This window comes from Gasterosteus aculeatus, chromosome 10, assembly GCF_964276395.1.
Source record: "Gasterosteus aculeatus chromosome 10, fGasAcu3.hap1.1, whole genome shotgun sequence".
In the NCBI taxonomy this organism is placed as follows: domain Eukaryota; kingdom Metazoa; phylum Chordata; class Actinopteri; order Perciformes; family Gasterosteidae; genus Gasterosteus; species Gasterosteus aculeatus.
Window position 1 is genome coordinate 14,650,713 of NC_135697.1, and position 23,989 is coordinate 14,674,701.

Consider the following 23,989-nt stretch of genomic DNA (forward strand, 5'->3'; position numbering starts at 1 on the left):
GACCTCTGATTCGCATGTAACAGAAAACAACCCGAGGACATCCAGCTGTTCCAGCTGTAGCACGTTTTAAAAACTTTGATCAGCTTCTGCAAGAGTTGAAAGGAAACAGCAGAAGAGAGACGATGGCGGGGGGGGGGACATCAAAACGTCCCAAGCTGACTTCTAAAAGGAGAACGCTGGAGATGTTCCATATTTGTCTTATCAACAAGTTCCTTGAAAAGATCAAAACAAAAATGAATGTATTCCACTAACAAGCAGTGTGTGTGTGTGTGTGTGTGTGTGTGTGTGTGTGTGTGTGTGTGTCCAAAGCCTGATGCATGTTGTTGAGCAATGAGCCACACGTTTTAACTGAATGGAATGTTCCTTCAATACCGAGAACGCTGTTGTTTTCCTGCGCCTCTGAGTCCCATAAAAAGACATTTGTCCGTAAACTATATCGAGTCCTTTTATACTGTCTCATCTCATTATCTCATTATAGAGCAAAAAAATACAACGCCAATTTCCAAATAAATATTATACTTAAGCAAGGCATGCATGCAATTAAACTGCTAAAGTAAAGGGAAGTTATATTGGGTGTGTTTTAGGTTGTTGAAGGAGAAACAGAACATGAGTGTGTACTTGTTGTGCCGGGGAGGAGAGTGCTGGATCACACGCGGTGTTGGAGACATACAGCAGCTTCAGTGGTGAATAAGCTGTTAGCCGAGTGGGATTCTTATTTTGTTGCGAGCCTCTATAAATTGTTTCACACAACGTCGAGGGTCGAGATGCATGCGTGTTTCTTTGAGCTCCGTCTAGTCTTCACGCGGCTGCTCTGATGCTCGATTACTATTATTAATGGACTGTGCGATTGTTCTGACTAACAGCCCATAACGCTCCAGCATCACTGGGCGGTTTTTGCTTTAATTTCAAATGGCACGACAAAAAATATATATATTCATCTTCCAAAGCCACTTCTGTGAGAAAAAAAAGGCCGGAGTTCAGAGCAAAGAGAAAATGCCACGTGAGAAATAGCGACTCCGTCAAACCAACGCAATAAAAACCCCCATCGGGAGCGGAGCGATTCGGACGCCATGCAGATCGACCGCTGCATCAACGCGCCACACAAAAAGCAGGAGGAGGAGGAAAATCAGAGGTCAGAGGTCCCTTTGTTCTCAGCAGGCGTTGGTTAGCTGCAGTCTTCTTCTCAGATGGATATAAAAGGGCCCAAAACCAAAGCTACATACCGGAGGAAAAGGGACTCATTCCAGGCCAGCAAAAAATACCCTCTTGAGGTTTCTTTGTCAACAAACACATTTTTTTTTTTTCTTCACAGGAGCCAGAAACATGGTGTGTATCTCAAACACGTTGCGTCCGTATGAACCAGACGGCAGACTCCATTACGGCCCCTGTTCACTCCAATACAGCTTTCTCACTGGGTGCATGAGCCCCCCCCCAAAAATGTTTTCCCCGGTTCACGTCTGAATGCGTGTCCCATGTGTATTATTATAGTATTAGTATTGTACCATATAAAAAAAGAAACATTCCTTTACAGCACACCTATGAAGAGTTGAATGGACGCAGTGACGCACTGTGCTTTGGCATCGTTGCTGCATAACTGCAGAAACACATTTGGAGCACAGTGGGAGGCTTTTACCGTTCTCCATAGCAAATATATGTGTGTGTGTGTGTGTTTGCTCTTCATCTGCTGGCGACATTAAAAAGGTGTGTTGCAAAGCTGAAGTCACAGATTGATCAACATCTGGCAACAACATCTGCAGCACTCCTGTCAATTCAACCAAATAGAAATGCGCCGCGAAGGCGAGGCGCACTCTGCCCGCTTTCACTCACTCCCACCGCTTACGAGCCTTCGGCCGCACACCAAAGGAACCCGGTGACATGTTAACAACCACAATGGACTGTGCCCCCCCCCCCGTCGAACCTCTGGTACTCTGGAGAGAGACGGACGGACACGTGAGCAGGGTTAAGGTGAAACGTGCAGCACACAGTCCCGCGTCGGAGCGAAAGTACAGAGACTTAATGATTAATGGTGCGTCTGCAGTCTAGTTGGCCGAGAGCTTGAACTTAAATGACACTTTGTCACACGCGATAAATGTAAAAGCAGAGTCCAAATTCATGGGAAAAAAAACGTTTCTGGGGAGGAAGGATTTTGACAGATTTTTCAGTAAAAAATAAATATTCAAAATAAAAATATTTTCAGAGATTTGATATCTTTTCATGCATGTTATTTATAGTCTAATAGAAACATTCTTTATTTTTACCTCACACCTGTTTCTCACAACAACATAATCTGGTATTCGGGGCGTGTTCAACAACACGTTTGCATTTAAACGGCTCACTGGGCCGAAGTAAGGCGGTAAAGGGCCGTCTCCTGATTTATGGTTCAAAGTGTAAACAGCCCTTCAATTTAAGAATAGGTACCGGGTTACTACTGCAATAGAAAAAACTGTTTCTAGTAGTCTAAACCTGTACTCCGTTAGAAGCCCTGATCAGTAACCTTTCCATTCCTCGTGCAGCTGTACAGCTCCCACCTGTGGCCATTTTGCATCCCCCTTCAATAGCTTCTCTCGATGAGGGATGCAAAACAACTCGATTCGGACTGACGGGTTTCGAGGGTAAAAATAATCATTGGAAATTAAAAAGGAGCGGAGAAAACCAGGAACCAAAGCAAAGACACTCGCAGGAATCAATGGGCTCCGGCTTGTTATTAGAATGCTGCCTCTTCTCATCTGCCAGCAATCTAATTTCAAGGAAATGACAACAAACAACAAACAGCCGCCTTTATGCCCCCCCCTCGCCCCAGGCCTATTTGTACTTGGTTCTGATTTTGCCGCTGTGGACTCGTGTGTTTAGTTTCACAACGTGTCTCTCTGCCTTGTTCATCTGTTGCTCCTTTTATACCCTTGGCCTCTCCGTTCCCTCCCTCCCTCCCCCCCCTCCCTCCATTTGAATGCTTGAAAGCAATCCAGCCTTTGAGGCAGCACACATATTTTGGCAAGCCCCCCCCCCCCCCCTTTTCCCTCCCAAGCGCTGTATCCACACCGTGCCTTTGTTTTTGAACCCTCGGCGTTAGCAGGCGGACTCAGACAGAAGCTTTTGTACAGTTATTCTGCTTAAGCGTAAATCTATAAAACTATTCCAGGCAGCCTTAAAAAAGCCACCAACCCCCACCTCCCCCCCCAGGCCAAACAGCTGGAGCTGCTGACCTGCCGTCCTCTAGTTAGCTAATGTTAGTTAGGCTGGAAGGCCGCGGACGTTGGACGTGCAGACGAGGGGGGGGGACGCCGCGCTGCCTCGCCACACAAAGGAAACACCACCCTCCCGACATTGGGGGCGGAGTGAGACATTAACCGCAAGGTGCACGCGACAGCGGGGACTGTTCCTGTTGTCCCACCTGCCGGTGGTGCACATTGACCTCACACCACTGCAGTAGAACGCAGAAGACGAGCACCCCGTGTCCCGCTGGCCGCGCCGCGCCCCACGCAAAGAACATCTAGTAATTACCTCCGAACGGGAAAATTGCAGCTTGCACGACTTCTTACAAGCACGAACCCACGATAAGGAATCTCTGACGATGAAATTACAGAACAGTGGAAAAATATCTGCCTTCTAAAAATAACCCAAAGTGTTTGGCGGTGCGCCGGCATGAATCCATTTCAGAACAAGTTAAGACCCCCCCCCAAAAAAAAGAAGTACCTCTACTTCCACCAACATCTCCCTGGAAGTAACTGCAGATGGCTAAATAAGCAAATAAGCAATGCTTCGAATCTTACAGGCGCGGACCAAAACCTCACACACGCGCCGCTAGCGAGCGAGCGCTACTTTTAGCCTCGCTTCGTGGAATCCGTGGGGGGGGGGGGGGGGGGGGGCAACATCACAAGAAGGGCCGACACAAAGTGTGACCGGCAGGACGGACGGACAGACGTCTCTTTCACTCGGCCCGCGTGGTACCCTACCGCATATCGCTCGCCCTCCGATGTCCCCGCCCCCCCCCCGGCGACTGTATTTATGCCTGTTTGTGTCAATACGCAGCCAAACTAGGACAGCGAGTCCAGCCGGAGCCTCGTGCACAGCTGTGAGGTCCAGAAGAGGCCCTTTGTGTTGTGTGTGTATGAATATATACACACAGACATACACATATATTCAGACGCCCCGGAGGAGCATAAAAAGGAGCAAGTCGGGGCATTAAGAAAGGGCCTGGGGTGGTCGGGGGGTAATGGATGCATTTTGGGCGTCTAAAGCACAAAGCTCCTCTCTCTGAGGAATAGTCACTGGCCTCTTGGTCATCTCGCTCTGCATGCATTAGTGCCGGGTCACATTTCTGCATCCAGTAGTTTACAGCGGTGTCCTCGCCCAGGGGGGGGGGACACTCACACACACACAGTGATGCCACGTTACGACAAGCAGACGCCGCGCTCGCTGCATTCAGAATGAAGGTGAAACCAGGACCTGAAACTGAAGCCTTAAAAACGGGTGCGTGAAAGAACGCCTCAAGTGCTTTTCTTTCTTTCCTTTTCTTTTTTTCACCGTCTCGCGCCGCCGCGGCCTCCTGTGCGTCTCACTTTTTATTTGCGTGGGAGAAATGTTCCGAGCGCGCGGCTGAATACCGAGTGGAAACGCCCCACAGCGCATCCGTGTGGCTTTTTTTTTTTTTTTTTTTCGCCCACTGCCTAAATAAATGTAAACACGGGCCGCCTTATTTCTGTGAAGCTGATTCAGCCGGCGGTTGTGGCTTCAAGCGGTGACTTGATCAGACTTAGTCTTAGTCGACCAATGTGTTGCACTTGCCAAGTGACTGACAGGATCTGGATGGGTTTTTTTGTTGCTTCCCTCGTGTTTACAAGCTTTGCAAATTCTGTTACCCAACCGGCATGGTTGCAACCATACCGGTCTGCGCTGACAATGCTCTGCTTACGTGGCGGTTTCATCGACAGGCGCGATGAAGAAACGCGCCTGTGCAAGGCCACCGTAACACCGTGCGTGTGCGCGTGAGGTTGTTGAAAAGCTCAATTGAACCCATAGACACGGAATCTAAACACTAAAACTAAACAGGTTAGTGTGTGACTCATTCCAGAGCGGGGTTGAGCTTTTTCCTGCTCTCGTAAACTGATCATCGCATAATCTGATTTCCGCAGCTTTCTGCATTCTGTTATTATTACATTCACTCATTACAGGAGTCGTTTTCTCTGAAAAATAAAGCCACTACAAAGATGTTTTTGAGCGGCCGGGCTCGTCGACAGACTCACTCTTCCTCCACATGCACTTTCCCACACACACAAACACAGTTGTGTAGACTGACGTTATCCGTTCACCTGTGCACTTTATGTTCTAATAACTTTTTGTATTCTATATTCCTCTGCTTTGTAACCTTCTATTTTACACTGGAGATTTAAATCTGATTGTCTAACTGTCCAATCTTGTGTACCAAGCGCCACGCAACTAATGTTCCGGATTCCTGAGACAAACAAAAAACAAACAAAAAACCAAATGGAGGAAGTCATTGTCTCTTCACAGCTCCGTGTTGACCGCAGCCTCGTGGGGGAGGGAAGCGGATATAAAAACTAAGGACTAAAGCATGAGAGTCAGCGGGTCGGCCAAAGAGAAGCGGGCGAGGAAAGAAGCAAAAGGGTTTAGGAGAGAGAGAGAGAGAGAGAGAGAGAGAGAGAGAAACCAATGGGGCCAAACTACGGAGCAGCATCGAGCCGCATCCAGAGTCCAGAGGGCCCTCTGATGAAACCTCCTGTGTTTGTTGGCAGCGGGACAGCGCGGGGGCCACGCAGCTCTCAGCGTCCCCGCCAAGGCCTTACGTAACAGGCCGAGCGCCGCCGACCCCCTGACCCCAAAGGAAACGCCACGCTAAATGGACGTCTGCATTAAGAGCTGATCTTTTTTTTTAGATGACGTTCCAACTATTAGAATATTGAAAAGGGCCAAATATCAAATTGACATTTTGACAATTGATCATTTAAAATCAAAAAGTAAAGTAAACGCATTGAAGTGTCAAACAATTATTCACTGTGTCAGAAAAGCGTTTTAGATAAACTGTACCTGCCCAAAAAAGTCAGCGACTTGTTTGACTAAAACTGAGAAACAACAGCAGGTCCAAATGAATGATGCATTTCGTCTGATTTGTATGTAAAACGGATCGGTGTCATTGTGTATTTTAATTTCCTCTAGGCAGCAGGCGGCAAAGAAAAGGCAAGTTCGTACCATTCATCTTGATTTAATTGTTCTGTAACCTAGACTTTCCCATTTTGAATAATGTTCTCATTTTAAGAATCCCACAGCTGTTGAATGTGACAAATACATAATCGGCGTGTATCTGCTTCAGGGGAAGAGCGAGCGCAGAACAACGGCGGTGTTCATTGTGCGCAGTTCAAAACGCAACAAACCCAACCAAACGACTGCTGCTGCAGAAGTCTTTAAAAAGAAGTTGCTGCTGTGCAACGTTTTATCAACGGGGGCCAAAACATGGCGGACGCCTTCTGCAGAAGAACACGTTGAGTTCCCTGAAGAGTAGAACCCGGTTCACAGTGCGTGTGGTTGAAGCATTTCATCCAGTGCAACAACGCAGCTCACTGACGTCTCTTTTGTACCATACTTTTTAACAATGGAGCTTTATGACACGGAGCGCTGGGACGGTTCAGCCGCTATTCGGATCTTTTCATTGTTTTTGTCGTCAACAAAAAAACAACAACACAAAGAACACCATCACACATTCTCTGAACTTGAGTACAACAGCCTCATCTCAATTTTAGCTCCAGCATTGATCACATTTCCGGAGGAGGTTAAACTCGCTCATCCATGTCCTTCAGTTTGTCTGGAGGCCTTGTAGCATTTCATTGAACTTCTCTCTTTACGAGCCGCTGACAACCATGAAAGCGGCGAGCGGCGACATGACAAACGGCACGTTACGGCAAACCACAAAGAGGATGTTGAGCTCAACAACGTCCATGAAATCGCATGGGAATTTCGCAAAGGGAACCCAACTGCTGTTCTTCATCAGCGCGGCCCCGCCTACCGGCTGTCCCGTCCACGCGGTATCCACGTTCTACCCGGGCAATCACGCGCCGTCTTGCCCCGGTTTACCCCTCCCCTCCCCCCCCGTAACTCGCCAGGGGCTGAAAAGCGAAGATGAAGGCTTTTACAGCCCCTCTCCCTCCACTCCCATTAATAATTCAACTCCATACGAGCATTTTTTGACTTTCCCCGAAGCATTAAAACACAGCGTAGCTCCACGCCGACTGCCGGGGGCGGGGAGGGGGGGGGGGGGGGGGGGGGGTTCATAAGCTCCTCACACCCGACATAAATCCACTCCCGATTATAACAAGATCACATTAGGCCACACAACTCGAGGCGCCGACGGCCCAGGGGGTGTGTAAAGCCACACAGGCCTCCACCCGTTTGGGTAGAAACCCCCCCCCCCCCCCATCCCCCGCTCCGGATCGGGGGGAGAGGGATGAAAGATTTAGAGATTTAAATGCAAATTGATGAGGAAAAACAAAAAAGGTTTTTAATATTTCAGCCTGATGAAGAAGCAAAATGAAGCAGGGTCATTTTAAATCAAATCAGGGGTTATTTCAATAGAACGCAGTACTGTGCAGTGAAGAATGGCTTTAGAGTACGACTTTAACATTCATTTGGTATTGTCTTAAAATATGACACCTAATTATATATATATATATATATATATATATATATATATATATATATATATATTATCTCTATCTCCTGCTCCCAGGGCGAGCAGAGGCTTAGACTACTAAAGGGAAGATTAGTTAGTGTAGGCCTCTTAATACGCAGCAAATTAAGCTCATCACTGCCCCGTCATCAAGGCCTGCCGGCCGCCCCCCCGATACAAACCCACGCTCACATTGTCGCCTCGGCCCGCGCTAAAGATGCAGAACGCCGCATTCGTTGGCGCCATTTTCGGGCGGCACTCCGCTAACAAGCCCAGCTTTCCCATCAGTGGTTCTTCCGCTGTGTGGTTTAGTTTTCAAGCTTTCTGAAGCAAATTTCCACATTCTAGCGACGGGGTGGGGAGGGGGCGCCGCGGCTAATGGGTCACGGTTGAGGAGCCCCGGGGTCAAGGCGTCTGGAAATAAACCAAATTACCCGTCCTCAGAAAGCAACATGAGTGCACAAGAGGAAAAAGGTCAATTTGGTGTAAGACAACAGCTACAGCTTTTACTTAAAAACCTGTGTGCGAGCCCCCCTGCCGGTCTTTTATATCGGACCGCAAGTTTGGCCGCCACACTTTTATTTGTGCGCGCGTGTGTGTGTGTGTGTGTGTACATGTGTTTCTGGGAACTGCTGCACAGTTTGCTCTCCTCATTGAACTTTACATTTGTATGCTGCCCACTAACCTCTGTGATCAACAGCAGTCTTTTTCAATCCACGGGGGTCCCCCCCTCTTAGAGAAATGTCAAAGAACTTCTTTTTTTTTTTTCTCTCCTTCTTCTTTTCAAACAAAACCCAACACACATTAGTTCCAGGCTGTTCGCCACAATGCCAATTAAAAACGGTCAACCTCGGAGGCTAAGAAGGTTTCGAGAGCACCGCCGAACTCTCGGATGAGACGGAGGCCGCAGACGCCGACGAGAGGGTTCGTTCGTTTACGGCGAGCTCCGACGCATCAAATGTTTGACAAATAAATAAAAAGACGTTTACGACGTACGCGCTGTGGCAAACAAACGTTCAGAGCTCTTCTAAACCCATTCCCAGCAAACCAACAAACATTTGCTGGAAGTTCCAAAAGGTTTGAATCCCAAACCAAAACAGATTGTGATTAAAGCTGAGACTTTTTAAAAACACCAAAGCAGATTTCATTAACGTGTTTAGCTGACGTAAATCTACAACACGCTTGGGGCTGATTACGGCACAAAAGGTTAAAACGCTACGAGAGGAGGAACAAATCCGCTTTGGTCTCAATCCAACGCTAAGAGCAGTCGGAGGGCTGCGACGGAGACACTAAAGCCGAGCGTTTACTCCTCAGCCCTTTGCCCCTAATCAGGGGGAACCATCTGATTACTTAGATGTCGAGATCTAATTACCCAAATGTGTCTCATCTAAAAAGGAGTCGCACTGCAACCACAAAACTGGGATTTCACTCTGATAAACGCGACGTCGAAGGCGGACGCCACCTGCAGCCGTGCACGCACACACACATGCAGCTAATCTGCAGAAGCGCATCTTTTGCCCAAAATAGCCCCTCGCTCACCGTTTTGCAGGATTTATTATTTATTTTTTTTAAACTCTGTGCTCGCGAGGAAAAGAAAGCAGGCAGAACGACAGGGATAAATCAAGCCTCATTGTTAAATGCAGAGAAACGGGAGATTGGCCAACCTGCGTCCTTCTGCACCCGTCTCACTACACAGAGAGCCGGCATGACGGGGAGGGAAAAATAAACAAGCCGGTTTTGAGAGCGCGCAGCATCCAGGGCGCCGTCCGACTCGCTTCCTCTCTGCCCGGCTACCGCGTCTACCTCCTTCTGTCCAAGCGTCCGCCTCTGTGATACGCTGAGAGCGGATGAGAGGAGGGCGAGGAAGCGCGGGCAATCCAACCCTTCTTCACATCATCACACCGTCACCAGAATACTACTTCATTGATCGTTAGTTAGTCCCAGATTACAAGAGTAACGTTGATGGGACTTTCTTCTGTCTAGATATTCATTCATTTAGCACTTTAATGGCTGGAAGATTTTTAGCCAAAAGGTGGCTCTTTGATAAATAGATTTTTTTATAGATTTTTTTTACAAAAGGTATACAAAGTTTATCGTCTCTGTAACTGGTCTGAAGACAAGCTACTCGGATCACTCGATGTCATTTGCTCGCCGCATCTTTTGCATTAAGCTTTTTCATACATTTCTCTGCCGCAACAATTATCGTACTATGAAGCTCATCAGTTCCTGTGCCCACAGTCTTTTAGGTGGATTTACATCAGAATGACTTCAAGGAGCATCGCCAAAACCCCCTGAAAAGACTCTCGAGTCCACATTCTTCTACAGTTCTTTTGCTATTGGATATTGTTGCTGCTATAGCATGACACAGGACCTCCAGAAGTGTTCTGTTGTAGCTTAGAATCCAAAACAAACCTCACAATACGATCCTTCTGTATTTTTTTCAGGGTCCGTGTGCAGGACTTTTTCCACATCTTGCAGCCAAAGCCACAGAAACCACTTTAAGTAATAATTCCTGCCACAAGCAACATCTTGATGTGTTTTTTATCAAGTCTGTAGGATATATATTGAGACTGTCAGAAGCTTGGCTCCTTAAAAGGTGTTTGGTGCAATAAATGTTTTCTTGGAACACGTTTAATCCATCAAACCTCCCGGTCAGAGATCGACTTCGAGCTTCACAGACGGCCAAAGAAGTAAAGAGTTTTAAGCTCCATCCGTTACACCTCACACCACAACTTAAATCACTCACCTTTTGACTAACAACCCCTCAGAAAAACAACAACTGTTCCGCTGCTAAAGGCTCCACCACATTCATCGGCGCCTTTTCTCCGCTTCTGCCCCAAACTCGTGTAAAACAACGAGCACAAGTACGCTGTGTATGCAAGTGTCACGCTTCCACATTACACACAGGCCTTCACGCCATCGATTGAAAACACATTACTTAGCACATGCTAAGCTAGCTGACTTTAAATATTGCTGAAAGCAATTTAAAAATTGTATCTAACCGCTAACTGCGACTGTTGATATTGGCCAAATACTGGTGTGGTCCTTCACATGACACAATGTTTTCATTACACAACACCCGCTATTAGGAGCGCCAACGAGAACACAACATCTGCACAGCACCTTTTCCCCCTGCGGAGCACAACGGCAACCTCATGCCTTGGGAATGGGTGTTTCTGGCACGCGGCGGCGGAACGCACGCGGGCCTCGGGGCGGGAAGGGCGGCGAGCCAGCCGGGGCAAACGCTGCGGCGGCTTTGGTATAAACTTGAGTCGGCGATCCTACCGAACGTTTAGTCACCCTCGAAAACGATCTGACGGATTGAATCTACATCAGATCTTGGTTTAAACCCTTGAAGATTCAAAAAGACTTAAAAGAGCCTCAGAAAACATCTGTGAACTGAGGCCCTTATCACGAGAGAAAGGCCACAGCTCAAGGACGCGTCCGCAGCCCTCGCACGGGCCGTTCCAGGGTTACAGATTGTAAGCTGTGGGTGAAAAAGGCCCTGTTTAGTTTGACTTCAGGCTCCAAAACGAACCTTAGATACTAAAGCGCGGGAGGTATTCCTATGTTACCGCAGACGTCGCCTCCCCGTCAGTCTCTCAAAGTGACACCTCAGAGATTATTCTCTTTCTCCCATTCCACGGCTCCCGTGAAAGACCTCCATTCAACATGGCCGGTATGTTTGGCGTCACTCTTTCATGAGCGCCGCCGCCGCCGCCGCCGCCGCCGCCGACTTTGACACGTGCCCCCGCTTCGATTTGAATGTCAGGCAAAAATTTGATTTGAACGAAATGAAAGATGCATTCAGAGCTTACATTGACGTTGGTATTCTGCCTTGTACGAGGTTGGAGACGCGCTCGGCTTCCGTGTTTGTTCATGTAAATGTTACATCCTGGTTTCAGAAACGTAGATGACCCTTTCTAGGTTTTTTTTTCTTTTTTTAAAAGAGAATCTGTTCCGCTGCGGCTCAAGAATTCCGAATGAATGAGCCTATTGCAAGAAGTCCGCACAGCAGCGCATCACACCCGAGTGGAAGCCGTTTCTCCCCGATAGCTGCGGCGTGCAGGACGCCCAGCCGGGCCAAACATTACGCCACCCGCCGCGGCCGGCAAAGACTCCCGCATCCTCGCCACCATCGCACCTTCCACGCAGGGAGCGGGACGCGCCACTGAAATGCTTTTGGGTTGTTTTTTTTTGTTCGGACGCAACAACTATGCATGCATGGAAGATGGCCGACGCGCTGGTGTGACCGGTCAGAATACTGCAGGAATCGCTTAGCGTGCCGCTTTCCACTTTAACGATTTTGGAAAGGCTTTCTTTGGGCCTTCTGCGGTCTACTCAGTGGTTTGCTTGAATAGGTTTTAACTGTCATTCCAAAGTACGTCGACCCATCGTCTGATAACTAAACCTCGTTTTTTAGCTTGTATTGTTATTGTTCATTTGACACAAGCAAGTCTGCCTAACCTTGATGTACACAAAATGCAGAGTAATTTCCTTGAATAATATTATTTTGAGATTAAATGCATATTAAAAATAACGTTCTGAGAAGATGTCGTGTTTGGAGAGACTTTGTGGGGAAGAATAAGCAACCAAATGAAGCTAAGAGGATGAAAAAAATCACCGCAGAATCCACTCACCACATAACTGCCGGAGTGAATTAGACCCATAACAAGTCTGCCGGGTGGAGGTTTCAGTTCAAAGACGCGTTACTCATGCGTACAGTACCCAGAGCGTAACATTGCACTCAAGGCTTAGTCCTCGACACGGACGCACGCATTTCACATTAAAAGTCTAGAAAGTCAAATCATTACAAAGAGATGAGTACCTCGATGTGTCTGAGCTGCGTGCGGCGGAAGGCTACCGGAAGCTCGATGTTTAGACCTGCGGGAAGATTGTTATTGCTTCACATTATTTCATCATATTAACAAGTATCAAATCGGGTTGAGCCGAGGCCTTGTGGCTGGGATCACGGATTATTGTGTGTCACGTTGCTGGTTCAGCCCTCATTTCATTTCACAAACAAGGTAAGATCGGACAGTCTTGGCGACGTTGACCCTTCACCCTCAGCATGCACGACAGGAAACGGATATGCAGCATTTTTAATGCTTCAGATGTTCTTCTTACTGTCAAGACTGCAAATCCCACTTATGTTATGACGAACGGCTCCCAGGTAGAGACAGGACATCGTTACTGTGAGGTTGCTGTCACGCACTGCACAGCAGGTTTAATTACAGCGTTTAACCTTTTAAAATCAGGGAAACGGCCCAAGCTGGTGCGTAGGTGTCATTGTGGTAACCAAATGATATGGACTTCCCCTTAGAAGGATTCATTGGCTGCCTGAGCGGATTTCACAATCAGCAGATGGATGAGCTGGATTAGCTCTTAAAATCCTGCAAAAACCACATATCTGCAAAGGTTAAATGGTGTTTAGATGTTGTTGTTTAGTTTGTCACTGGCGTTCGTTTTAAACAAAGCATTCAGTTAAGTGAGAAAACAATAGATTTTGCATCATTAAATCAAGATGATACATTTTCATTGATTCAACAACAATTGACTTTCGCATATTCCAAATGTCCAAAATAAGTTGGTTATAACCTGATGTTGGTTATACACAGTGAGCTATGCAGATTAAAACTTGAAAACAGGAAAAATATGTAACAGAATATACGGATTCAAAATGTAAGTGCATATCAGCATTTAAAGTCTTGCAGTTGGTTAAATAGTTAAATGACTCTTTCCCCCCCCCACTCCCAATTTAAAAAAGAACATAAAAACAAAAAAGTGACTTCATAGTGTTGCTGTTATTGCTTATTGTTGTTCATAGAGCTGGTCGTTTGCACTAGTATGCATTTTTATAGAGAAAATGTTCTTCTATTTTGAATAAAATCATTTCGCTTTGTTATCCTCATAAAGACATAGTGCTGGTAGGATAGAAATCAACATGACATGACCATTACTGAATATTGGAACTGCAAGATAAATGAATGTAACTGCTGCTTATGTACGATAACATTGCACATTGGGCAGAGCAGCAGCTGTGGTTATGGTTCATTAATGGAATATGTCCGATAATGAGCCAGAGCATTGGAAGTAATGTAAGCAGCAATAAACAACGAGCCATAAAAATATAGAGAAATTAAGAGCTTTGTGCCTTAATAATTAAAAAGGAGAAGTTAATATGTACAAACTTTCTTGTTAAAACAACACCAGGCAGTGCAGGAATGTTAATAATTAATAATGTTAGAAGCCTTGTATCTGTAATGCATTTCACTCAACAACCTAAATAGAAGTACACAAAAGTCCTGCACCTTTTATATATATATATATATATATATATATATATATATATATATATATCACATATATATATATATATTACACACACACCCACATACATATATTTTACACACACACTAAATAAAGGTGTATCTTTCAGAGAATCAAAATACAAAATACAGCATCAAAACACAGAAAAAAATTGTATATATATATTTTTTTTTGTATTTTGATGCTCTGAAAGATACACCTTTATTTAGTGTGTGTGTAAAATATATGTATATATATATGTATATATATATATATATGTATATATATATATATATATATGTATATATATATGTATATGTATATATATATATATATATATATTAAAAATACAGCATCAAAACACAGAAAAAAGTTGTATATATATATATATTTTTTTGTATTTTGATGCTCTGAAAGATACACCTTTATTTAGTGAAGCCACAATTCAGTCAGTATTTCGAACTAACAATTCACTGCCAAAGAATTCTTTCCATTATGGCACCATAAAATAAACTTAGGACAGACTGACAATATAATTTAACATGCTTTTCCTGCAGTGTAACCCAAACCAGATCAGATCAATTCATAGCAGCAGCAGCAACGTTGCGTGTGGGCTGCACGAAAACGTAAGAACTGTAACTGAGCCGTATGCGACTGCGAGCATCTCTGCAAACATCATCGACTTGTGTTTGGCAAGCACCGAATGGTGCCGCCCTCAAAATCGCACCACAATTTAGCGATTTATTACATCCTACAAGATGAAGTTACAGATGTCCACAAAAAGCAGGGACGTTTCCCCTAATTTTAGAACATTTTAAATCATCTGCTAGTAGGAAGCGACCTACTGGTTGGTTGTATGATCCTTTACGCCGCATCGTTCATGTGATTCATGAGAGGAACGTTTTCCAGCAGCAGTAGAAAGTTTTTTCTGTTTCACAAAGTAATACACGGCCTCTTTGAGAAAGCATTTTAAACCTACACTGTAACAAATTGCTGTAAAATTACAAGAAAATCTCAGCAGTAATATACTGTTATTTGTAAATACAGTTGAATACTGTAAAATAAGCAACCGTTTACATCTTGGAAGACATTTTTTTTTTACAGGTCAGCTACTGTTTAATGTTGCAGTATAGCACTGCATTTATAAATAATGAGTGATTGCAACCATCAGGGGCTGCTACAAACAAACTCTTGCAGTATGTTGGCCTTTGATCCCTTTGGAATCTTTTATTATCCTTATTAAAAAATTAAAAAATGTAATGAATTAATCATTTGCTCCACACCGTTGTATTCTCTCTACTGGCGAGCAGTGGGCGACTGCTTCGGTTGCAAAAGGAAGTGACTTTATGATGACTACTTCCACCTCCTGCACACTGTCTATGTGTGTGCAACGCATGAGAAACCAGCAAAAAGGTTCCCATGACCTCAATATTATTTTCAATCTAAGCAAAGATCTGGCAACAAAACAATCTTGCAACCCGGTTGAGGTCCCAATCCTCAGATTGAGAACCACTCAAAGCGACATACTCAAACGTCGTCCCACATTGAAGGACCCGGAACATCGTTTGAAAAAATAAAACAAGACTTGAAGATGAATCGTTAATCAAAATAATTGCAACGATAGTTGAAATCAATACAAAAATTGGCAGTACATCATGTACAAAAACATGCACACAGCTCATTATGGTTCAGCGGCCTCACCTTTGACTGCATCATTCTTCAGTAATTACCGAGCAACATTCAAGGACTTCGACGCCCACTTCTTGTTGTTGAAGTGGCACAACGATGAAACGAAATAGTTGTTTAAGAGTTAAACAAGACAACCTGTCGCCTCATCACTAAATAGGCGTTTAATACATACCGCCCTCAAACCAAAGGCCTACAATCACATCCATAACATTAGTGCCAAATGTAAAACAATGCGTATCATTCAACTAATACCAAGTTCCAAACTGCTGCTCATGGATTTAGAAAAAAACACACTTTTGGTTACTGAATCAAATCCAGTTTTTTGTGTGGGAAAAAACGGCAACATCACTTCTTTTAAAATAAAACCAACAAATTAAAGAACTGAAAATGTGATTGTATGTAGACAAACACTCACTGTGAAACCGGGAAACAATATCTGTGGGCCTGACGGAAGTGAAAACGCCATAAATGAGACTGAAAGGTTCTTTATCAAACACTTCGTCCCACTTGTCTGTGTTCTGATGCAACTGTTTAGTAATTTTGGAGTCCAGACTTGTTCTTAGACAGTCGACGGGTGGGCGGAACTTCAAGCCAGCAGCCCAACAAGTTCTAACAAACAATTCAAAGTGGTGACTGGCATCAAACAACCGATACTAATGCATTCCAGCATGATATTATGTATTGTAAAAAATATATATCGAGATATTTCGAAGAAAGCTACAGCCGGTTAAGGACGTTAACACAGATAGCTAGTAAGCATGTTGCTAAAGTGCTTTTAGATTAATATTAGATTCATTTAAAATATATTAGCCATAATGGGGTAACGTTTGAATAATTTCACAAATTGAATCTGATCTTTTGCTTATTTATTTAGAGTTTAAGACAATGATATCAAATAGGTCCAATTTAACAGCTCGATTTGACTTTCCTGCTCAGGTGATTCAGACGGCTCAAAGAAAGCAGTGTGAGAATCTCTTCTGCTTGCCCAGATGTGGTTAAACAATTGATAATGTTCGCTCATATCATCCTGTGACCTCAGGCTTCTGCCCTTCCGTTGCCAGATATTCCCTTCTGCTCTTACTATCCCATAAATGTGAGCTCTCCAAGGTTATTTTTATCATAAATACATATAGATAGATAGATATTCACGGCTCCCACTGCATAGTGCCAAGCCAGCAGCTGGACCACCTTAAATGCTGCCTTCAGTAGCACCTGAGAAACTCCCTTTTTTCATGATGTATTTAAATGCAGCTTTGAAAATGAAAATGCCAGCGTTAAATTGGTATTAATCGTGTTTCTTTTATTATTTGTAAAAAGGGTATTGTGCAAACATACCATCAATATCGTTTTAATAAAACCAAGACTTCAAATTAAAAGTCGATACTTTATGCCAGTCTATATTCCTCGTCTCTGAAATCAGAAACTGGTGAAGATAATGTATGTGTATGCAATTTACATACATATACCAAATGTTACTGTTAATCCCGCGGTTTTTCGGGACCGAGGAGTGCGTTTTAATACATGCACACTTTTACTTTGCAACACCGGCTGATGTCATAGTTCCTGTTGTTAGACCACAGACATCACGGTGAGAGAGGAAAACTCCCAGTCACCCTGCTGCATCGCTCACGCACGACTACACTTGTATTTCCGGACAGCCTTTGAAGGCATCAATGCATGCACCTCTGGGTAACATGCACCTTATCACACTGCTGCACAAACGACACGTGCTAATGTATAATCCTGTTATACATGTACCGGGCGACAGCTTGACGTTTACACTCGAGAACAAATTTGTCCTCGACGTAAATGGCCCATTATTATCTCAAATTAAATGACTCGTGTTTGCGGCCACATAAGTAGAAGTGAAACGAACCCCGCATAAGGAGAATTAAACATTAACCAGTTGGAGGGAAACTACTTAACCAACTGCTTCGAGTCTGCATTAAAGCTACCCGGATACTGAACCTCGTCCCGGAATATGCCAATTTAATGAGCTCTCGCTTTTTGTTAAAATGTACAACACGATAACACCACTTAGAGATGTGCTTACAAATCGTCACCATCCAGTGGTCAATTCGGCGTTAACAAATGCAATAAATCGGAACTTTTTCGATCAATTATGTCCTTCATTTCGCAATCTCATCCAGACCAAATACACCGCGGTGGGCGTGAAGAAGCGCTATCGACCCGATTTAAAAGTTGAAATATCACAGTCATTAAGTACTGCTCACTGGATAAAAACCACTCCGAACCATCATTTAGGCTCATATCATTCTGTGTAAACCCAAGACGCGTTGGCTCAGGTGCGAACCGTCCGCTGGTTAGCAACACGAAATTCAATTACCCCGAAATGTAACGTAGTCCGGCAAATGTTAGTCCCTCCACCGGGCACCAGTGACACATCGAGGGTGAACGTTATTATGCACATTTCGCCAGAGAAAGCGGCACGTGCGGCCATGTAGCTGTTAAACTGCCCTTGTAAGCCTTTTTTATTTTTGTTTTTTTAGGGGGGGTGGGTGGTGGAGAGGCTGTCATTGGCCGCACTGTTGTCAAAGAATACCCGGAAATAAGAAAAAATAAAAAAAGAAACATACCGCATATGCAAGACGACGCTCCTATCCAATATTATCCGGAGCCGCAGTGCATGTGCATTCCTCCCCGCCTGGAGCCAGCGGCGACCTCCGCTCGGTTAAACTGGACGGGACGCCGCGCCGGGGTTTAACCTGGAATGACCCGCTCCGCTGCGTTGCAGGCGACGGCTGCGCGCGCTGGCGCGCGTATGTATGTGTGTGTGTGTGTGTGTGTGTGTGTGTGTGTGCGCGCGCGCGCTCACTATGTGAGCTCAACGGGTAGAAGAAAAAAGAAGAGGAAGAAAAACTTCAACATGGAGCCGAAAACAAACAAAAAACATGAGAAGCCGCGACAACGAGACGGACAACTGTAGCGCGCCGACCGACCGACCGCTGCGGGGAATCAGAGCCGAATCACGGCCACGAGAAGCGAGCCGAATAGGCCTCGCCCTTATTACAAGACTCACAAGTTCTTTTTTTTCTCGCTTTTTTTTGGCGATGGCGGACGGCTGTTATTACAGTTGGCTTGGTACATGCCGACAGGGCAGCAAACATTGTGTTCCAACATACTGTGTGTGTGTGCGTGTGCGTGTGTGTGTGCGTGGGTGTGTGTGTGTGTGTGTGTGTGCTAGAGGAGATCCAGCAGGAGGGTTTTTGTTGTAATTATTTGGGACCTTAATATCGTTACATCAATTAAACTTAATTGAAATGCCTTTTGACTGGGCTATACCAATATTTGATTAATAACAAAATTTCCTTTTTGTTCACAATTATTACATTACATGTCATTTAGCTGACGCTTTTATCCAAAGCGACTTACAATAAGTGCATTTCAACCATACGGTACAAACTCAGAAGAGCAAGAAACAAGAAAGTGCAATTTCATCAAATAAGCCAATTTACAATTTGCTATAAATAAGTGGCGTTATAAGTACAATTTAAGTGCTACAATATGTTAGTCTTCAGTCAAGGTAGAGTCTGAAGAAGTGTGTCTTTGTGGTCTCTGCAATCCTGATGTCAGCAGAGAGCTCATTCCACCATTTTCAGAGCCAGAACAGCAAAGAGTCGTGGTTTTGTCGAATGTTTCGCTCTCAGTGAGGGAATCACGTCTACTTTTGTATTTATTTTCTACATATTTTACATTCCACTTGTTTGTGCAGATCAAAACTTCTCATGCAGGCCACCAGTCAGCCCAGAGCCCGGCCGGCGTTGAGCTGAAATGTGACTCCCAATCAGGTGCTGCTGCCGGTTCCACTGTGGATCCTCCTGTTAGTCCAGTGGGCTTCTTGTGGGATTTCACTTGACTGCCAATGGGGCCCAGTTTTGTTATTTACACAGGAACCACGAGGACCCCACATTCTGCAACCTTGAATGGGAATACATGGTCCCTATTTAGCTAACACGTACGACCCATTCGGGCCCTGCATAAGCCCAAAGAAATCCTAAAGTAGCCAAGGTGCGCGGCACCTGGGCTCCTGGTGGCCTTCTGGGTTTATCCCCATATAGCATATATGTCTGGCCCGCGAGATCATTTTATATTATTGTTACTAATGGCCCGACGATACGAAGCGCTGATATCGTCTTCTGCCGCAAACTAAAGACACACCTCTTCAGACTCTACCTCGACTAAAGACTAACAAATTGTAGCACTTAAATTGTACTTGTAACGTCACTCATCTATAGCAAATTGTAAATTGGCTTATTTGGGGAAATTGCACTTTCTTGTTTCTTGTTCTCCTGAGTTTGTACCCTATGGTTGAATGCACTTATTGTACGTTGCTTTGGATAAAAGCGTCTGCTAAATGACATGTAATGTAATGTAATGATAACAAAATAAACAACAGATCCCATCTGCCATCAGCTGCCTTGCCGAGCGCTTTCCGTGGCGTTTCTGGCTGACATAACCGCACGTCTCAATGCCTTAAACTTCCAGCTCCAGAGACGTGACCGCATGATCACTGACATGTATGACGCAGTGAAGCTGATTTTATGGGAGACACAAATGCACCAGTGCAACTTGCCCCACTTTCCCTGTTGCCAAGTAATGCGGAACAACGGTGTTCCCAAATACGTACTTTGCTGATAAACTGAGCTCACTGCGCACGGAGTTCGCACGGCGCTTTGGTGATTTTGAGGAACAAAAAAATAATTTTTTGTTTGGCAACCCATTTGCCGTCGACGTGGAAACTGCACTTGTGCAGATTCAGATGGAGCGGATTGAGCTGCAGTGTAGTGGGAGACTAAAGGCAAAGTACGACACTGTTTATTCACTCCATTCCCGCAGCAATGTCCCAGCTCCGTCTACATGCGGCTCAAACCTTGTGCATGTTTGGCAGCACATATGTGCGTGAGAAGCTGTTCTCAGTAAAGACAAACAAAACTACACACAGGAGTCGTCTCACTGATGAGCACCTTGTTGCCAAAAAAAGATGCAAAGCATCCAGCTCTGATAAAATGGCATAAGAGCAAAGAAAACTGCATGTTTTGCATCGTTATTTGTTATTTCTGAAAAGCACAAATTTTGTTTATATTTCCAGGTTTTGTTTTGTTTTGCAGCATGTTCATATTTCTAACTTGTATAGTTTTGACTGGATATATTTTTATGCAGAGCAAGATATTTTAAGTTATTTAAAGTTTAATTTTATTTAATGCAGAATAACATTCTTGTCTGTTTGTATTTATATTTATGTTAAAAGAAACATTTAGTTTTAGTGTGTTCAATAAATGTTTATTCTGTTCGACCCGCGACCTGAAGTGTGTTTTGAATTTTGGCCCCCTGTGCAATTGAGTTTGACACCCCAGCCCTATAGTAACACGAGCCCCTCATATTGTACTTGAATGGGATGACCTTAAAATAAATCACTACTGTCGAGCTGAAAATCCACCCATCTATCAAATAATTATACGCGTACGTCCATGAGGGTGATGTGGGAGGAAACCCAGCCGACGTCGGACGGGTCTGCAGTGCATCGCAGGCTGGCACGTTGGTCAATTCTGAACAAACCATACGGCAGCAATGCTGTTAATTACACACATTTCATACATTATTCAAATAGCAAATTGTTAGTAATTCAGCCACTAGCTGATAGTGAATAAATCAACGTCATCTTTAATGCAGCACTGTAGCAGCTAGATCGCTTTGATCCTTAGAGAGGCTCATGTCGAAAGAACATCGCAAATGTTTAACGCATTAAAAATAAAGTTTTTCACGGGTTTAGGTACTCAAAGGCTGTCTACACGTGAAAGAAAACATATAATACAAATATTAGTGAGTTAATATTAATAAAATTGTAAGTCAAAATATTCAGCTCCGCCAAAAAGGATGAAGTCGCTAATGTTAATTACAGCTACACATCCTGAATAACAAAGTGACATAATAAAACCAACGTTAATTAGAGTAATTGGCCTATATTCATTCAGAGTAATTAAGCTTGCAGGAAGTCTAAAAGGCCAACGTTTTTGCTAGCTCACAAAAAGCCCATAAAGGCTTCGGAACCACGCAACAGAACTTGTAAACGTCCCAAATAGGCGAACCAGCCCGTTTCCATCACTCACCTGAATATATACAGTATGTGGACCAGCTGAAGCCCAGGGAACAATAACCTCTCCAAAAAGGTAACAACAAACTACAGTATTGATGTGTACTTTAAAAAAAAAAACGAAATGACCACTTCCCATCCCAGACCTCGCATCATCCCCCGTGAATTCATCTGCTCGGGGGCGGCGGGGGGGAGGGGAGGGGGGGGTTTGTAAGTCTGCCTGATAGAGGCAGTTGCGTGTGTCATATTTGCTTCTCGGAGATCTGTTGGGATTGAGTGTGAGGTCGAATCACGTTACATTAGATTACATTACATGTCATTTAGCTGACGCTTATGTCCAAAGCGACCTACAGTGAGTGCACTTCAACCATAAGGATGCAAACTCAGAAGAACAAGAAACAACAAAGGGTGAAAAGTGAACAGTTTCATTAAGCATGCCGATCTACAACAACTTGCTATAGATGAGAGCCATTCTACGTACAATGTGTTAGTGTGTTTAGTGCAGGCAGAGTGCGTCTTTAGTTTGTGACGGTCCTCATGTCATCAGAGAGCTCGTTCCACCATTTAGCAGCAGGTCAATTATTAGCGGAAGGCTTCAAAGTCTTCTGGCAGCCATTTGTGCGAGTCATGCACATTGTGTCCTATGAAAGCGAGCGGCGTGTGCAGCCCTCTTCGCACACCTTACACAAACGTGTAGTGTGTGTTTAATTTGGACGCGCTCCTAGCGTGTGCGAGTGTGCCAGCTTGGCAGATTTTATGCAGGAGTCAATATTTGACGCTGTACGAAAGTAAGATGACACAGAAGCGTCTGCCACTCCGAGATGAATGACGTCTATGGGAAACTATTTTTTGGGTTAAATGCGAATGCAGTGAGTGCTGATGTTGCCATAGTGACCCGGGAGTTTGGCTTTTCAAGGCCTTTTTCATTGCCTTGTTAACTCGTCGTAAAATACACTTGAAACAGGAAGCAAACAACGTAAAACTCGCCAAGCCGGTCTCAGTAGTGTTTTTTTCTTCGGTCAAAATAGCCGGGAAAAGTGAAAAGAGGTTTTTTGATCAGCTCTGCAAACTCCAAAAACAAGGGAAAGGGAAAATAGAGGAGGTCCTTCATTCCACTGGCGTCACCGTTTGTGATGGAATAACAACTGATTTTGCTCCGGAGACACGGAGCTCATCAGCAGGAAATGCTCGGGGTTTTTCATAACATGACCCTAAATCCTTGAATTCTCCCTTTAGATTCACAGCATGCAAGGAATCATTCTGTGATGTGTGTTTCACCAATGCTAAACTCTTAATTACAATTTAATTGTGTTAAAATATCGTTTATATATATTGAGGCGGATATTTGTTTCAAGGGCTCCTTCACCCCCACTATGTTCAGGGCGAACCACACACAGCGTGATTATTCAGTGTGGTGCAGTATGAGGGGGAATGAAACCACGCCGGGCGGTGTCACTGCATTGTGTATAACCAAAGCCGCATTAGACCACATCAACCCTCATTACGCGCATGCCGCCTGGGGAAGAAGGGAAGAACCTGTTTGCATCCAGTTTGCTCGTCTCTGAAAAGGACATTGTGTTCCTGATCACGTGATCATCGCACGTCAAAAGTCACACATACTCAAGAGGAAAAAATGATTTCATCTGCAACATCTGCTTTCTTTATGGCATGCACGAGTTTTTTTTCAGACAAACAAATCAAATCAGCTATCGTTCTTGTTTTCAATCTCGCAAACTCAATTTAAACGGCCGGCTTGGTAATATTACTCAAAAAGATTTTGAATACGTTTGTTGGAATTCTTAGAAATTAATCAAATGTTCCCACCGAAGACAAAAAAAGAAAAAAGAGAAAAACATCTGGCGTCTGGGGTTGACTCGGGACTCTTGTAAACCCGCCTTCCTGTGTAAATTCTGGCCCGTGCATTCATTGCACGTCACCAGAGAGGCTAGAATGAGCTGCGAGCACTTACAATGGCATGTTACCCGTCTCCCTCCACGGTGATCATTGTTGGGGAGGGACTCTGGAAGGAGGCCCCGAATAGGAAAGGTTAGCTACTTCCTTTGAAAAGAGTCGACAACACTGGCCTTGAGTTTTTAAATCCAGCATAATCCTCCTCCTCAAGATTGCTAACCCTTCCTTCGAGCTCCATATTATCATTGGATCAGCTTTTCTGTGTAATATGAAGGGGGGGAGGGGGGGGG

At 44.5% G+C, this 23,989-nt stretch overlaps 1 protein-coding gene across 11 annotated transcripts in view; it reads right to left on the bottom strand.

Annotated features, from left to right (window-relative positions):
- The window catches only part of thrb (thyroid hormone receptor beta), a 50,328-nt gene extending 31,641 nt beyond the window's left edge, over nucleotides 1–18,687 (bottom strand). For 2 of the 11 annotated variants that reach the window (XM_040188478.2, XM_040188468.2), the window contains exon 1: nucleotides 18,274–18,672. The gene's annotated coding sequence lies outside the window, so the exon portion shown is untranslated. Of the gene's footprint in view, nucleotides 1–9,342; nucleotides 9,529–16,091; nucleotides 16,221–18,023; nucleotides 18,165–18,273 lie in introns of those variants that run through there. The other 9 variants (XM_078080910.1, XM_078080906.1, XM_040188472.2 and 6 more) reach the window with 8 other exon arrangements.
- Between the last annotated feature and the right edge of the window lie 5,302 nt (nucleotides 18,688–23,989).